Source organism: Tachysurus fulvidraco, chromosome 13 (genome assembly GCF_022655615.1).
Source record: "Tachysurus fulvidraco isolate hzauxx_2018 chromosome 13, HZAU_PFXX_2.0, whole genome shotgun sequence".
NCBI lineage: Eukaryota > Metazoa > Chordata > Actinopteri > Siluriformes > Bagridae > Tachysurus > Tachysurus fulvidraco.
This window is the reverse complement of record NC_062530.1, coordinates 22,249,840-22,265,140: the sequence shown is the minus strand read 5'-3', so window position 1 is coordinate 22,265,140 and position 15,301 is coordinate 22,249,840. Positions and strand designations below refer to the sequence as shown.

The window sequence follows — 15,301 nt, the reverse complement described above, 5'->3', positions numbered from 1 at the left end:
AAAAAACAAGAAAATCTCTACAACTTATAGAATACAAACCTTTATTTTGTCACATATACATGCATGGCAGTCCTAGGGCTTGAGCCCTGATCAACAACCCAGAGCCTTAACCACTTGAGCCAATTGCTGGTTTTGTAATAAATCATAAAATTTACTGATAATTTAGTCAACAATATGATACCATGCCAACAGATATGAATGAATGGATGGAGTTCTGATGAGTTATACTTGTATTAACTCCACATTAAATAAAAATAATCTCCACAGTGTAACAGAATGACACTATATATGTCATTCTGTTACACTGTGGAGATTATGTCACTAAAACAAATTCCTTGAAATGAAAAAAGCACTTTTCCTCATGGACCAACCAAATGTTCCCACAAGGTAAAAACTTCCAGATATTCCTATCTTTTAGGGGACATTTAGTCCTTTCCGAGCTATAAATCTCCACACAAATACAAAATGATGTTAATAGCTGTTATTATTAATAGTACATTATCAACCGATTTATTTCATTGTAACCCTCATGGTTTTTGTTTCGTTTGTTTATAGTGTGTTGTAGCACCTAATGGCTCACTACTTCATTTTTATGTACAAAATATATAATGATAATAAATCTGATTTTGTTTTTATCCTTTGTTTTATCCTCTTTCTTCCGCTCTTCCTCTGTATAATCTTTTGAAGTTACCGTTTTACTGAGCCCCTCTTCCTGTTGTCACATTTTGTTATGAAGGTCTGCACTGGTTCCTGTAAAACATGCTCTGATATTGGGTCAAGTGGGGGCTTTTTTTTTTCCCACACAAAGCCTTTTTATCAATCCGCTATCTCTTCCATCTACTTCCTGAAGACAGCATGAGGGTTCTTTCCAGCTCTCCTCCACACTCCATCATTCTTTGTGCTTTCTGTTTGTTAGGAGGTGAGTGTGGTTATGAATGAAGAAAGAAGACGACGCCGGGTCTGAAAGCGGCTGCGCTTTGCACGTTTGAACTCTTTCCTGCACACGAGGCATAAGCAAAGCATAAGGACAGTCTGTTCTTTTCAGGACTGGGGAGTAATCACTAACAGATTTTACAACAGCACATAGCACCTATCAGAGGGGGTCACCATTGGGGATTGCAGCGAAGAAAAGAGACATTTGTATTTAAGTTTTTTTTATTGGATGGATCTGTTTTAGAAAGGCATGTTTTTTTTAAGGTGATGTGGGCACTCTCTCTCTCTCTCTCTCTCTCTCTCTCTCTCTCTCTCTCTCTCTCTCTCTCTCTCTCTCTCTCTCTTGCTTTGTTGCTCTGTCTCTCTCTGTGCTTGTCTCATGATGTGTTTTTGCTCCATTTAATGGGATGATGGTCCAATGGTGAGGAATTGCAGCCTGCTTGTTGCACACAGTGGTATTAATATAGCAAATGCACGCATTAGTTACATGAAAAGAACTCTTGGCTCGAGCATGTCCGGCTTAATAGTAGGTGTGTGAGAGGATAGAAATGTTGAATGTGAGAATGTTTACTATGACTAGGTGTCAGCCAAATGTTTTGCGTGCGGACTGGTGCGTGCCATCTTGCTCTTGGGTTTTGGTTTGTGCCTGTTTATGTACACTGCGCATGAACTCTGAGAGGCCGCTCCAAACGGACCAATAGACTTCTAAATAAATAATAAACACAGAAACCCTAAGGTCACTTCAGAATCATCATTCTGCATGCTAGATTTCACATTCTTGGCTTGCTAACAAGCCTTTTCTGTTAAAATGTATAAAGACGTTTCAGTTTCTCGAGCCTGGTTTGGCACTGCCAGCTCCTTAGCCACACTGGAGGTCTCTCTGATGAAGTTAGTTATTTATCAGGGTTCTTTTTCATATATGGCGTCAGTGGTAATAGTGCTTACTAAAACAGATATGCCTTTGAGATAAAATTTTTGTATTAAAATTACCACTGCAGTCCAACCAGTTTATTTTTGTCAAATTAGCATGTTGATAAGTGCTCAGTCCACACATTTACAGACCGTTAATAAAACATTTGAGATAGGTTCAAGTGGAAAAAGATATTAAAAAAAATTCCTAAAACCCTTGATTGCGGTGGCTGGATTTGCAATGCATGGGTTTCTTTTTACAGCGGTCTGGCACAGGAGGCCATTTGGTCAAGCAAGGCAGACCATGAGGGGGGTCGGGGTGAAAACTAGCAGCAGCCTGTGAGACAATTCCTGAAGAAACAACCAATGGCTCCTGCTTTTCTTACATGTTCCCTGAACCGACTGGCCTGTTGGTTCCTGTGTCGATTGGCCAGTGCTGAATGCCTGCTTTGTGTCCCTACACCTCACATAAAGTACTTTATGATGTGGCCCAGCAGAGGTGTTCATGCTCAGGAATCAACATGCGAGCAGCCAATTAATGCTTATCGGCAAATTGTGCTGCAACAAAAAAGGTTATTCAGTCACAGCCAGTGTTGCGTATGCCTGCAAGTATATTTGAAGAAATTAGATGCTAAGTAAATAAATAGGTTTTTGTGATTCAGAATACACTTTATTTTTTCATTCATCCAGCAACTGCTTATCCCGGCCAGAGGTACTGTTCATTCAGAACCAATCCCAGAAACACTGGAGGCCCTAAATAAAACACTAGTCCGTCATTGTCACTATACACACACATTCACACCTACAGGCTTTTTAGCACGGCCTATCCAGCATCATGCATGTTTTGGGAGGTGAGAGGAAACCTGAGAACCCAGAAGAAACCCACATTGGCATGTGGAGAAATGCCACACAGTTCAGTAACCTGAGCTCAGGATAAAAGCTGAGATCCTGGAGCATACATTCTTATAAAGTAATTTAATTTGTATTTGGTGTCAGATGTTTGTGTGTTTTAATCCTGACAATGCCAAGACCCTCTTTTGTGAGTTGGAGAACTGAAGGATAAGGTACTATCTAATGTTTCTTCCAAAATAGTAGCCTTTGTGTGATATGTGGAGAGCATCTAAATCCCTCATTATGTACTTCTGAGTTATGATGATGCTTCCTTTATTTATAAGTAATACATAGATAGATAGATAGATAGATAGATAGATAGATAGATAGATAGATAGATAGATAGATAGATAGATAGATAGATAGATAGATAGATAGATAGATAGATAGATAGATAGATAGATAGATAGATACTTTATTAATCCCAACTGGGAATTTGGTTTGCACGAGCAGCCAAACATAGCCATACAATACAAATGATATAAGATATAGAAATATAAATAGGCTCCTAGAAATATATTAAAATGTTAGCAAATATTGTTAGAAGTACTTTTGTCCCAATTTAGTCTAAAAAGTGTACAAAGCTAGTATATGGGTAGTAAATGAAATAGAAAACTTTAGTCTGGTAGGATGTATGTACTAAATGACTTTGTAGTACAGTACACAATATTTTATATTACTACAAATTATTACTATATTTTTGTCATATTTCGTGTCAAATATGAAGGATGGAAACAGAGAATGGTGTTTGTGTGCGTGTTGTCCTTCAGATGTTCATCTTCTCGTGATTCTTTTCTATTTTCCTCTGCAATGGTTTGTGCCTGTCCTCGGTTAAGCTGTCCTGGATGAGCGCCCTTCACCTGATTGTGATCAGCCGACTTGGGATGAAGTCACACACACTTTGGCAGAAAAAGCTGCACTTACCTGGTTCCTGCTGTCTGCCTCTTCATCTGTCTTTTAACACTCCCTTTCTATCCTACTGCTGAAACAAAGCAGTAAACCGATCTAGCATTAAACACTGAAAGATTTGCATAGTGAATAGATAACAAGAGCATCTGCATTGTCTCTGCTTGTCCTGACACTGAGAGGAGCTTTCTTCTTTTAGACTTCACTGAAAAGGAAGGATTAGAGCCAGGACCACAGACACTACAGCATAATCTACTATCACTCTAGTCAAATAATGGCAAGGGGAAGATGGGGTCAGGGGGGTCGAGAAGACCAGCAGACTCCGTTTATCATCAGCCCATGGCTTGTCATTTGTTTCTCGTCAATGGAAGGTTCCTGGTTTGACTCTGTGCCAGCCTGGCACCACATAGTGTTACATAAACATCCTCCTGCTGGCAGCCATCAGATAATATGAGTCCTGAAAGCGGCTCCTATTTCCAGACATTTAGCTCACTGACATGTAGGGGCTCACTGAGGAAATCCAAAAAGGTGCCATAGATCCATAGCAGACGCACTATTTCTCTACCCGGGCTGTCGGTTTCACTGTCTATGGGTCTTTCTGTCTATCTATCTATCTATCTATCTATCTATCTATCTATCTATCTATCTATCTATCTATCTATCTATCTATCTATCTATCTATCTATCTATCTCTGTCTCACTCTGTCACTTTCTATCTCTCTCTCACTCTTTCGCTGTCTGTAAAAGACACATTTATGAGAACAAGGAACAGCTCTGTCTAGCCCGCTTCAACCACCATATGCCAAAAATTATCATGCACGTTTTTCTTTGTATCCATTTATAACCACACAGGAGATGAATCGGGCCTTTATACGAGTAAGAGCTCTACTGTTTATTCTGCTAACTCCAGAACTGGGGGAGGGAAAAAGAGAGAGAAAGAGAGAAAGCCTGGACAGGAGACAGGATGACTGGAAGCATGGAAGGTGCAGAAGCAGGGAAAGGTGGTTGAAGTGAGTAGGAGAAGGGGGAATGGAGAGAAAGGGGCCTTTGAATGACAGTAATTTGGAAGCCTGTGCGTTTTATGAGTTTCCTCCTCGTAGAAAAACACGGAGCATGAACGAGGGAGAGGTTAAGCACCAGGCCCCGAATCAAAGAGCTGCCTTTCTGCAGAGGCTGAGAGGGAGGCACACAGGGACTATTAGTATGTTGACGTGTTTGCCAGTTTGTACGCCAGTCCCTGACTACTGCTACACATTAGTTAAAGAAACATTTTATTTGAGTTTTGCGCTTATGATTTATGAAATTTTGTCAGACGTTTGTACATAGAATGCACAAAACCAGGTGTCTTCTTTATACTTAATAATTATTTAATTTATACGTAAAATATACCGGTTTGTTAGAACTACCCTCTAGACCAAAATATAATGTTTGGATGTGTTTTAGACCTAGAGTTATAGAAATCCATTCTGTTAGCTTAGTGGTAATGGTGCTGAGATCTGACGCAACAGATTTCTGAAGGTGTATTGAATTATGTCCCTCTTTCCACTTGGCGATAGATAAAATCTTTCACTTTTCTAAATCATCCTAGAGAAGGCCTTTTAAATGTTATAGATAGTCTCGTGCAATGCATCTTACTTCGATCTTCATTTAAAGATTTCTGGACTGAACTGAATTTCTGAATGTCTGAACTCATACACATACATCTGAATACACTGAAAGCACAAGCAGACAATTTACAATATGAGGAAAAAACTACTACAAAGACACTAAGTTAGAGGTTTACAAACTAAGGGTCAACCCCATTTGTGGTTACTTTATCTACCAGTTGGATCACTCATTTGTTCTAAAATAAAAATGAAAAGTATGTGTCTAACATTTGAACACAAGTCACATTCAAACAAGCCACAATTACATTACAAGTGTATGTGCTGTTTTAGTCTTTTACGCCACTCGGATAAGCTGCACGAACATAGGAGTTAAACAATAAAAATATTTCCCTGTTTTCCTCTTTTAATTCCTCGACAATGTCAGTTGACTCCGACAAAGTAATGAAAACGAGTAAGGAAAAATATGCTAGAAGAAAAAAACATAAAGCTTCAAGTAGTGAATATGTATAATATCCATTTGGGATGGTTTGAGAAGATCTTCACTAAGCACAGATACACACTCCTAGTGTTTAGTGCGTTTGTATTAGCAGAAAGGAATTGCCTCAAAATATTTATTTCCTGCAATCTACAACAGATTCTCAATGGAGTTGAGGTCATGAAAATGGCCAAGGCCCTGAGCCAGTATCTGAGGAACTTAATATTCCACCAACAATAATGACCCTACACGCCTCTGTTTGGGTTAACTGTATTGCTGAAAGATGACCTTTTCCCCATAACTTCAGGTTCTAATTAAAACCTTTTGAAAGATGTTTTCCAGCTGTGTCCACCTTTACGATTTTTTTCCTGAACTGAATCCTAGAATAGATCAATCAGGCCCTGATGAGGAGAGGCATCTATTAGGGGTCAAAATAAACAGATTTCTTGTTTAGTTTTATTCCTGTGTCAGCTGTTCTGTACTGCCGAGTGAGCTCATGGTGCAAGGTGGACTCAAGAGGTACATACGGTATTTAAATTCAAGATAAACTTGCAATGTAGCTCTCGTTTATTTCTATACAGTGATTGGTAAAATAATGCTATACCTACAGCATTTATTTATTTCTTTGTGTGTGTGTCTGTGTGTGTGTGTGTGTGTGTGTGTGTGTGTGTGTGTGTGTGTGTGTGTGTGTGTGTGTGTGTGTGTGTGTGTGTGTGTGTGTGTGTAAATATGTTCTGCAGGTAGATTGCATTCGAAGATACGGTGTAATGGATATATTACAGTGGTAATGGCACGTCTAATGTCTCTCACCTGTGAAAAGCTCATTGTCTGCTTTATCAGGGCAGCTCGACTCTTTACCCCAAACACAGGTAACCATTGGAGAACCACGTCTCCGAACTGCTGCTTTGACACGTCTCACAGGCCTCACTGTGCACAACTCTTCAAAATTCTGACTGAACTTTCTCCAAGTTGTCATACAGTCGGTTAGAATGGCATGAAGAAGAAACCAATGCTTTTTTTTTCATCGCCTGGTACTTTTTGCTAATCTGTCATCATTTGAGCTTAGTCCTAGAGTGTAGGATATCAGAATAACTCTCAGTGTGGTCCAAATGAAAGGGAGCTATCGCTGACTGTGACCATGCAACATGGGAAAGTCTACGGATTCACAAAATAAGGATCACTTTGCATGATGCATTCGACTTCAATCGTTATTCAAATCAATCTTTTGTTGAATAAGTCAGTCTGACAGGTGGAGGCGTTTTGTACTTAGGCTTTAATTACACCCAATCTGGGTGTGCAAAAGCAAGTGCAAACTTGAAAACACCTAACAGAGTCCACAGAGCATTGCATGATAAACAAATTAGAACTTTGTATCTGTTTTTGAGTTTGCATTTTCAATGGTTTTCTAGTCATTTTCATCATTTGGTCTGAAACTGGCAGATATTAAACTCACAAAAGCCTGCTTTAGCATTGAAATGCAAATTCTATTATTCATTATAATCAAGTTAACATATTCAAAAACATAATTTAACACATTCTACGGCGCATTGGTGTCATATGGCACGATACAATCGCAGGTCAATGTGATAACAGCAGGCATGACATCTGGTACCACCATGTCATGTTTGTCCATGATGTTGAACTCTAACACGAATCAGAGAAGAATCTGAAAGATTTTAGTTCTGCTACTCTGAATGTGCTTTATAACATGATGAGAAAGTAATTGTTTGATGGCGAGCTCAGCCTTTTGGCATCATTGACTTGACATGTGTAAAAATAAATGCACCCGTTGCGAGTCCAGTGGCTTTTTTGTTCAGAGGGAACATTGTGTACAATTATACAGTATGAAAGATGAGAGTGCAGCTTGTTCCAGTTGTTAATAGCCGTACTGATTGATTTGTGTTTTCACATTAGTTGAGGAGGTGTGGTTAGTAGGTGATTCTCTAGTGGCTGGAAGCCCAATGAGAGCTTGAGGTTTGAGGCTTAGAGAGCCTTCTACTTGTTTCTTTTTTCTGTCTTCTTGTGTCCATAGTGAAAGGAGACGTGGGATAAAATGTAGGCCCCTGCAAACGCGGCAGAAAATGGAGAGGAACATGTTTGTAGAGTGTTTTTGTCCTCAGAGGAACCTTCTGCTTGGTGGACTGTGATCAGTAGTGTGTGTGTGTGTGTGTGTGTGTGTGTGTGTGTGTGTGTGTGTGTGTGTGTGTGTGTGTGTGTGTGTGTGTTTGAGAGAGAGAGAGAGAGAGAGAGAGAGAGAGAGAGAGAGAGAGAGAGCATGCTGCAGGTATGAGTGCAGCCTGTTCAGCCTGTCTTATTTAAGAGTATGATGGATGGCAACATTAGTGAGTCTGGAGCTAGAAAGCGTGTCGTCTTGACATGTGCTAAAAGTCCTGATGGCTAACACATGTGCCATGTGGCCCTGAGGCTGCACACACTCGTACACACAATTACAGCAGCAGAAGAGCTTTGGGGCAAATCAGAAAGAAAGACAGTGTAAATTTCCATCGATGTGAGTCAGTACCAATAAAATTAGATTACATTAAGAAAGATTTGAACTGTACATTCCCTTTCAGAAAGTTCTAAAAGTTTGCACAGAGCATTACAATCATTATGATTTTGATTGTACCTGCAATGCAGACAGGAACTTTCATAATGCAGATGTATTTTGTTCTGTATGCCTTACTGACAGCAGAAAGAGTTGTGTAAACACTAACACCTTTCGTGGCCTGTGGTCCAGGATAACACAATTTCCCTGCATCTGTCCTGTGATATGTATCATAAGCTGACTGAGCTCTAGAGCTGGAAAGTGCATGACTGCTTGCTAGTGTTTGCCTCCTGGACCACCTGACTACCCAGTCTATCCACACGTTATTAATAGGACTTGTATGGCTCGACTGGACTCTGAGAAATTTAAGGGGCCGGGTGAGTGTGTCTGCATACGGGCATTTGTGTGTGACGGTGATCAGTGATGAGCGGGAAAGAAAGTCTGGTATTGGTTGGAGTCAGGTTACAGTGGTATAGAGGGTGTGTGTGTATGGGCTTGAGTTGATTGTAGAGACCAAATTTTTTCTGTGACAGAAATAAATGACAGTTTTAGCATCATAGCGATGTTCAGTAAAAGTTTCTTTCTGCTGTGATTATTAAAGTTATGGTAAACCCTCATAAATATAGTACAGAATACTTGTGTGTGTGTGTGTGTGTGTGTGTGTGTGTGTGTGTGTGTGTGTGCGTGTGTGAGTGTGTGCATGTGGATAGAGATAAAGATAGCAGCTATCACACTCTTGTCGTCCTCTAGCCGTCCTCCTGCAGCTGCCCAGTCACATAGTCACACACGCTCTTCTTCAGACTTCATATTACACATCACAGTGCTGCATTGTGTTCCACTCGCACCCTCTTCACTATGCCACTATAATACTTTCACCCATTAAAATATCCATCTAATGTAACTGTCTGGAAAAAGATAAACAATCATTTTTTTTTATCCTTTTTAATTCAATTCAATTTTATTTGTATGGCGCTTTTTACAATAGACATTGTCTCAAAGCAGCTTTACAGAACATAAACATAGAACAGAAGGTAAACAGAAGGAATAATATAAAGAATTAATATAATAAACAATTCTTTTATTTTATTTATATATATATATATATATATATATATATATATATATATATATATATATATATATATATATAATTATTATTATTATTATTATTATTAGATATATATAGTGTATATATAGTTCACAATCTGTATGTATTTATCCCCCTATGAGCAAGTCTGAGGTGACTCAGGCAGCAGTGGCAAGGAAAAACTCCCTTAAATTGGTAAAGGAAGAAACCTTGAGAGGAACCAGACTCAAAGGGGAACCTCATCCTCATATGGGTGACACTGGGTTCGTGATTATAAATATACAGTCAAACAAATGTTGTATTGGTTTAAGGATCAAAATGTTTTTACAAAATGTTCAGGTTTTTTGCACAGACTAATCCATACTTTCATGGGTTTATTCATATTTTCTATCATCATCTATCATATCCGGATTGATGAGGAGACATTAGGTTCATATGTTAATAGCAAATGTTAATTGGTATTACTTAAAAATAAATGCTGTAACTAAAAAAAGTCATACATGTAAAGAATTCTTGAGATTTTATACTGCCTAATGTCCATGTAATTGAAAAATAATTACACATAATTGTTATATATAACGTTAAAGAAAGTAAGGTGAGAAAATTCTTCATGTTAAGAAACTTTTTGTCATAGAATATATTTATTATTTGTATAAATAAATATATATAATGATATAAAAGTATTATATTCTAATTCTATAAATAAATATGAGATATATTATTTATTTTTGCACACTATTATTAATTTTTGCACACTAATATATTTGATACATACATTCAGAAATCAATAACATTAAAAAAAAAAACAAAATTTTATATAATAAAATGTAGGTTTACAGTATATTTTGATCAACATGAGTGGAACCTGATTTGGTCTATGGCTCTTGTTGTCCATCCTCATCACGGATCAACATCAGTGTTCTACGATGCTTTTCTGCTCATCACAAAGGTAAAGCATGACTAAATTACTGTAACTTTTCTGTCTCATCAGTAGCCATTTCCACCTGCAGAAATTGTTCCTGATTGGATTTATTGTTATGCATAAAGATCAGTATCTATAATATTCAATTCAATGTTCAGCACAGGAAGCAAGGTGGCTTACTGGTTAGCACGTTCGCCTCACACCCTTGGATGTTCTCCCCTGTTTCCCCGGGGTTTCCTCCGGGTACTCCGGTTTCCTCCCCGGTCCAAAGACATGCATTGTAGGTTGATTGGCATCTCTGGAAAATTGTCTGTAGTGTGTGAGTGTGTGAGTGAATGAGTGTGTGTGTGTGCCCTGTGATGGGTTGGCACTCCGTCCAGGGTGTATCCTGCCTTGATGCCCAATGACGCCTGAGATAGACACAGGCTCCCCGTGACCCGAGAAGTTTTCATAAGCGGTAGAAAATGAGTGAGAGAGAGTGAGAGAGTGTTCAGCACAACAACAATGCCACAAGATCACTTTTTTCTTCTCATTCTGTGTTTGCATGATACACATTACGCTGCCACCACTGAGTGGATAAATCCATGAATGAGCAAGTGTACAGGTGTTCCTAATAAAGTTTATAGGTTCAATTTCTTTCATTTGCTTTTACATTGTTGTGCAGTACCATTGTATTTGTATAGTGTTTTGTTACTATGGCAACCTGCTAGAGAAATTTAGTAAGTTTGCTTGCATTTGTCTGTGTTTTTGTACGTTTTGAAAAGGACAATGCCTGTGTCGTATTCTCATATTGCCTATGGATGTGCGTGCATGAGTGCATGAGTGCTTGTGTCCATGCATGCGTGCTTCTATGTGTGTCCTCCTCTTCTGCCCAGGTGCTGATAGCTGTTGGAAGGGCACTGGGGAGAAGTATGTGAGCAGTAATTGAGCTGATTGAGCGTGTATTTTGATATCTATGTCAGCAGTGCTGATTTATAGACTGTTCTCAGATCTGCCTCCACCCACCGCAACCCCCCTTTCAGTACGACACACTGATCTAAAGAGCTGGCTGAAAGGTGAGAAAGAGAGACAGCATCCAGCCCTTTCCCCTAAGGAGCGCTACAGAAAAATGTGGCTAAATAATCTAAGCAAAAATCATCATGATGAAGGAAATCCTAGTTTTCCCAGGCAGTGCATGTGCTAATAATCATGTAATGTGTTGATTTTTATCCTGCTTTTCATACAAAGCACAAACAGTAGCCTAACAAAGACATAAACAGTAGGGCAATGTTTCAGATTTCAGTTTTACTGTGAACCTTAACATGGCAAGCGTGCAAGAAATCTGATGACGTAGGATTAAAAGAATCATGGAAAGACATGGAACAATCATTATGCTTCACTTATGCCAATCTATTCTCCCAAAGAATTTGTATGAAATGAGACACGCGCAAAGGAACTGTGAAAGAAAATTGTTTTAATTCCTACACCCTCCCTGACAACCCCCCACCCCCCAATCCTGGATGCACATTCACTGAAATTTATGAAGATCTTTATATCCTTCTAAATCATATCTAACCACATACACAGATTAATACTTCAGGAAATGATCCTGTCCAGTGTATACACACATTTCTTACCATTCTGACCACAGGAAATTACACACACACACACACACACACACACACACACACACACACACACACACACACACACACACTCCTGACGCGCACGCAGAATTTTAAATAAAGAAAAACTTTGGTAGACATGAGGAAACTCATTCGAGTCATCAAAAGTCACCACACTCCTGTGTGTGTGTGTGTGTGTGTGTGTGTGTGTGTGTGTGTGTGTGTGTGTGTGTGTGTGTGTGTGTGTGTGTGTGTGTGTGTGTGTGTGTGTAGCGAGCACATCAGTAACCACACAGTAGTGTAGTAGTATTTCCTTTCATGACTCCCAGTCATGCTTCCAGCAGTCATATTTTGTGCCCAGAAACTTCAGCTTTCTAAAACAATGCATCAACAGCTAACTGCTACAAATTGAGACATTCTGTGTCAAATTACCCCCCTGCTTCCTCTCTCTCTGTCCTGGCATGTATCTCACTTACTCTTTGTCTTTCTAGTCCTCCAATCCCTCTCTCTCTGTCTCTCTCTATCTGTCTCTCTGTCAGTCTCTCTGTCATTCTCTCTCTCTCTCTCTCTCTCTCTCTCTCTCTGTCTCCCTATCTGTCTCTCTGTCAGTCTCTCTGTCATTCTCTCTCTTCTCTTTTCTCTCTCTATCTCTCTCTCTCTGTGTATGTGTCTCTATCTGTCTCTCTGTCAGTCTCGCTGTCATTCTCTCTCTCTCTCTCTCTCTCTCTCTCTCTCTCTCTCTCTCTCTCTCTCTCTCTCTCTCTCTCTCATCTCTTTCATCATTGATTCTTTAAAAAAAATTCTTAAAATTTCAATTATTTTTTTTCTTGGGCACTTTGCATTTTCACCAGATGGGAAACAACCATATGTGATCTCCACTTCTTTCTCTCTCTCCTTCAGGTTTTTTGGCTTTAACACTGGGAGGTTAATTGTTCATGATTTATATATTGTAGTCATCAGCTCTGCATCTAGGATTAATTCAATTTGCAGGACAATCTCTATATCTAGAGATCACTATAAATACAGTTATTAACACTGAACACAATTCAACAATAAAATGGCTTATGTTCTGTTTCAGAAGACTCAATTCATGTACTGGACATTAATAATAAATGTCTGAATTTGCAGCAGCTACCATTATTTATTTTACAATAGTAAGCCTTGTGTTGCCATTTAAATATTCATAAATTATGGCATTGTTTATTTTAAAAGCTGTGATGATCGTCATTTTTATACTGTACATTTCTATATGAATGTAAAATACTGTATATGAGGCACATTGTGACTCATATTAAAGGCATTGTGACTCGTATTAAAAGCATGGAGCATTATTTTTTTATTTTCATTTTTTTAACAAGTTATTCATTATTCATTTCAACAGGGTTTTCTCACTCCACTCAATGGCTCATTGTCCATGAAAAAGTACATGTTCTTGTCATTCCCATCTTCCATTCCCATTGGGGTTTACTTCCTGGGATTAACACACTAGAAAAGTAAGGTTTTATTCTTAAGACAGCTGCTGTAGTAATGTCCTCAGCAGGCAGAATTTTAAATAAAGAAAAACTTTGGTAGACATGAGGAAACTCATTCGAGTCATCAAAAGTCACCAATTTTAGTTTATTAAAAACATCACCAGACTACTTTTTTTTTTTTGCTGAATATCGCTAGCCTCATGAGCTATCCTGGACATGAGATTATTCATAATAATACACTCTGGTTTTATAACAGTTTATAATCACACCCTCCAGTGTCACCCAAATGAGGATGAGGTTCACTTTGAGGTTCCTCTCGAGGTTTCTTCCTCTTCCATCTAAGGGAGTTTTTCATCACCACAGTCACCTCAGGCTTGTTCATTGGGGATTAAATACAAACACATTTAAATATAAGTCTAATATAAATCTTGAACGCTTGTCTAATGTTAATCTTTGTATAATAAACTTTTTTGTACTATATTCCCTATGTTCTCTAAAGCCGCTTTGAGACAATGTCCATTGGTAAATAGACACTGAATTGAATTGAACATATTACACATTGCCCAAGACTTACAATAAAGTTCAGCATTAGCTTTTTTTTTTTTTTTTGGCAAGACCTTCATCAAAATATATATCCTACTGCTACAAAGCTCAAAAGCTAGAGAGGAATAATTACATAACTCAAACAGATAACAATGTGCTTTTGTGATGTTTGCCCTAATTCCTGATAGAAAAAAGAAGTTCACTTTATGCACAGTTTTAATAGCAACCATTCATCAGCTCCTGTCACACATGCCTGCTTTGCTGTGCACTGTACCCAGATGTGTGTGTACAAGCATGAGCGATACAGACACACCGACCGCATAGCATGGGTTCACATTACAATTGTAGCTTCCATTGTCTTAGGGTGTGTGTATATGTGTGATACATGATCAGCTGTAATTTCCAAAGCCCTGTCATGAAGCCCACCCTGCTGACAGTGTGAAATCATAGACAGACTGGGACTCGGCTACAGACTTTAATAAACCGCTTTGTTTATGAGTTGAAATGCGGGGTATGAACAGAGGCTCTTTTATGAGAGATCGGCCATGATATATTTGTTAGCATGTGTTTATTGCGTTTCTAAGGTCAAATATGAAGCTTATAAACACAATTGCATGGCTGTAGGTCCAATATTAACTGAACAGTAGTATTTTTATCCGTGTTGTCTAAATGAGCAGGAAGCAATTCTGCCCACATGATGAACTTATCAAGCGTCTCTGGAAAGCATGAAGTGAACTCATTTTCAACTCTAATTCTATTTTGGTCTGTGCTGTTTCTGCTTCCAATTCTAATATTGTCATCGCCCTTTAAAAAAAACATGATGACAACATCTTAGTAAGTGGGTGATATTAATTTAATCTTCTGCTCTTTACAATTCCCATAGCAGTTCTTTTTTTTGTTTGTTTTTTTTTGGTATACAAAATTATTTCAGTTTCATTCTGTTTCACATCAAGGTTTACATTTTTTTTTAATTTTTTAATTTTTTTTATTTTTACAAAAAATAGATTTGTACTGGTGTAGTTTTTTTTATTCTCAACAGATCAAAACAATCAAAGAAAATATGTTATTTTATTTTATTTTTCATACAAGTCTTCCAGTAAAATAAATATAAGGCCCCTATACCAATCTATTCTAATGAGTAAAAACAAATACTCCCAACAAATACATCACTCCACTACACTCCAAAACAAATATGCCACTCCACAATACACAAAGGCGCTTATACGGACAGGCAGACACATATGCCCCCTCTCATCTAATTACAGTTGATGGCATTGTTTCCATTCCTTTCTTATCCTGGGTCATGCCATGCTCCTCTCACTCACAGATAACTCAGTCCAGAATGTGACACACGACCAGGGTCAGCCTGTCAGCCTGGATACTAGTTTGATAGAGACACACACACAC

General features: G+C 38.5%; 1 long non-coding RNA gene across 1 annotated transcript; it reads left to right on the top strand.

Annotated features, from left to right (window-relative positions):
* The first annotated feature begins 337 nt into the window (after positions 1 to 337).
* LOC113652699 lies at positions 338 to 1,658 on the top strand. The gene is made up of 2 exons (XR_007144727.1): positions 338 to 387; positions 917 to 1,658. It is a non-coding gene; the product is annotated as an uncharacterized LOC113652699 (long non-coding RNA).
* Positions 1,659 to 15,301: the final 13,643 nt, after the last annotated feature.